Consider the following 3,393-nt stretch of genomic DNA (forward strand, 5'->3'; position numbering starts at 1 on the left):
CCCTATGAGCAAGGGAACACAACATCAGTCAAGTTAGCACAATGACAATCACCATATCATGATAGGTGCCACCAAACATAGCGAGGATCGTCCGACATAGTGGGAGTTATCCTCTCTCCATTAGTCGTCTCAGTTTATTATTTGAATCACATAGTATCATACTCGAACAATGCCCAACAAAAAGTTATGCTAGAAGTTTCACTGTATACAGGTGCGATCCCGCATGGTCGTGTGTTGGCCCAAAACATTTTTTTGGTGTTTTGAGTATGTCTAATACGCGTCACTTCAAAAACAAACGGTAACGATTCGTTAAGTGTGACCCGCACCCGCTCAAGAAAATGACACTTTTTAAACACAAAGTTGAGTACCCGACACCATGAATGCATCTAAAATTTGATTGGTTTCTCCGTCACTGAAATCTGTAATTAATCTATTGGCACGAACCGCAACTAACATTTAGAGTGTCTTTACAATATTTGATAAAATAATTTCTTTAGGTGCTGAAGTGAAGCAAATGATACCAAATCATTGCATAATCATAGTTTTTTATTGCATAAAAACTCATTGAAATTAGAGAATGGAAATTCCATTTCAAGTTCGTTGGTTTATGTAATTTAGAGTGCTTCTATTATGAGACGTAATCGTTGTATTTTGGAAGAGGAATATCTTTATAATATTTAATAAAAATAACTTAATTAGGTGCTAAACTGAAGCAAATGATACCAAATCATTGCGTAATCATAGAAAAACTCATTGAAATTAGAGAGTGGAAATTCTGTTTCAAATTCGTTGGTCTATGTAATTTAGAGTGCTTCTATTATGAAACATAATCGTTGTATCTTGGGAGAGGAATATCTTTACAATATTTAATAAAAATAAGCAAATGATACCCAATCATTGCGTAATCATAGTTTTTTGTTGCATAAAAACTCATTGATATTAGAGAGTGGAAATTTCGTTTCAAGTTCGTTGGTTTATGTAATTTAGAGTGCCCATGTTATGTGACGTTATATCAGAAAATCGTTAGCACCTGTATGGGGTATTATTGTCTTAATGAGAAAGAATCAAATTCTTGCCTTGACCAAATTCATTCTCACAACATTTCTTGTTTCTACTTTACGCATTTGGTAAGTTGAAGTATCGTTCAATAATACGTATGAAAAAGGTATGTTATTGTAAAATATAATTATGTGCATACTATATTCTATTATTATAAAGAATTCACTTACTGAAATTATGTGAATTCTGCTAATGAAATAGGAATATTTAGTGCATGTAACTGGATTAAGTGTCAAGGTTTCTATAATTTTAAATTTGATTATGTCTATTGTGATGATAAGGAAACCTTTTCACGTTATAAAGAAGCCTTATTCACGTTCATATTGAACTTCTGTGCACAATTGATTTAAGTAAATATTTATTATATTCTGCATTAATGTTCTGTTTAAATTATGCATGAAATGACTTTAGAATACATGAGAATACATGTTACATTTAAAATAAAAGATAGTGTCTTCCCACTTGATTTAAAGACAGTTATTCTATTTTAAATGAATCTTTCCATTTTTGCCTTTCTTTGAAATGTCAGAATAGCTTTGAATCCGCTCATTTTTATTTGGTTGGATTTTATTCTATTTGCCAAGCATTGTGTCCTTTCCTTTGTGGCTTTTAAGTAGAAACCACACATTAGTTAATTAAAATCACAGGAACATGTGTGCATGAGCCTGAATGAAGAAGAAGACGTCGGTTTATTGAGAAGCACCCGTACTCTCTAATTGATTCGTGTCGGATTTTACATCTCAAAGGTGTCGAGCGAATTTAATCACTTACCGAAACATTCAAGTGATTTTCTATTATGTGCATATTAGATTTAATATTATATTATCACATTATTAACAATGTATTCAATAGGAGTGTGCTTACGTACTACGACAAAACGTGATTTTTGTTATCATGTATTTACGGCCTTATAAAGTCCATGAATTTAGCTATGCAACTGCCATATGAGTCTTGGATTCCATGTAGTCAAGTTATTTGGTGTTTTTTACATGATAAATTGCCTTTTTTGTTTGAAATAATCTAAAACTAAAGAATAATGATATTTGCAGTCGCTCATTGCGACAGTCGCCCTACGTGACATACATATGGCAAGTGGTTATTTGATACATTAATGAATAAAAAACTATCACATTAATGCATCAAATAATCACGTGTCATGTGTATGCCACATAGGGCGACTATCGCAGTGAGTGACTATGAATAGCATTGGCACTATCTAATGAAATGTCACAAGATTGATAAGTTGCATACGTACAGAGAAGTTGCAATTCTTGTGCATCAAGATACATAGCCTTCTTCATTTTTGTACTATTGAACTAAAACGTGTGTATAACTATGTGCGCATATGTTAGCTTTGTTTTGTTCACCCAATTGCCGCAAAATATTGCCTTCAATTTTGAAACCAATTTAATTGGTATATAGCTGCATGTTTTGTAAGAAAAATCTTAGGACCCATAAATTGTATAAGGGTCTATGCATTGACTTTGGTCAAAGTTGTATGATGCAATTAAAGATAGTTTGATTGCAGTACATTATGGGATGTAATTTCGAAAGAAAAGACATTGTATATGGTCTATGTGTGTGACTTTGGTCAAATTTGTATGATCCAATTAAAGATAGTTTGATTGGAATAAATTGTGGGATGCAATTTTGAATAAAAATGTCTTGTCATTTGTATTATTTGTGAGTTGGCAACCCTAAATGTGAAAGTGCATGTGAGAAGCAAACCCACCTACAAATTAACCAAAACAATTGATTAGTGTAAGGATTTGCAAAGTAAATTGAAGAAAATCAAGACCAAAAATCTGAAAATAAAAGGAACGGTTTTCCCCTTTATGATTCTGCTCAGAAACTTGATCCACACCACAAAGGTATCTCCAATTTAAAGGCCATTATCATAGACAGATTCACAAAGAAAAGGCAAGAGAAGATTGATTTGCACTAAGCAGGGAAGTTTTTCTTCCTCTTGTTTTTGGCTCTCGTTTTTGGTGTGTTTAATGGGAGGGAAGAGTCTCCTATTTATAGGCTTATAGGAGTGAATGAGTTTCACAGGAGTCTTCAAGATTAGATTGAATAAAAACTACAAGATTATATCCAAACTGAAAGATAGAGGTCATCCAACAAAAATGAGATAAAATTGGTTTGATAAAGATAAAGATAATATTTATCCATCTTTCATGTGAATTTCAAATTCCCTCCAAGTTGGGTATTGGGCATCTAACCCAATGGACTGATTACCTCTAAATACCCAACATAATTGGGCTACTTCAATTGTGGTGTGGATTTAATTCTTCAATCCTGGGCTTATAGCCTATGAAGTTAAAACGGGCCTCG

This window comes from Olea europaea, unplaced genomic scaffold (genome assembly GCF_002742605.1).
Source record: "Olea europaea var. sylvestris unplaced genomic scaffold, O_europaea_v1 scaffold1478, whole genome shotgun sequence".
Lineage (NCBI taxonomy): Eukaryota > Viridiplantae > Streptophyta > Magnoliopsida > Lamiales > Oleaceae > Olea > Olea europaea.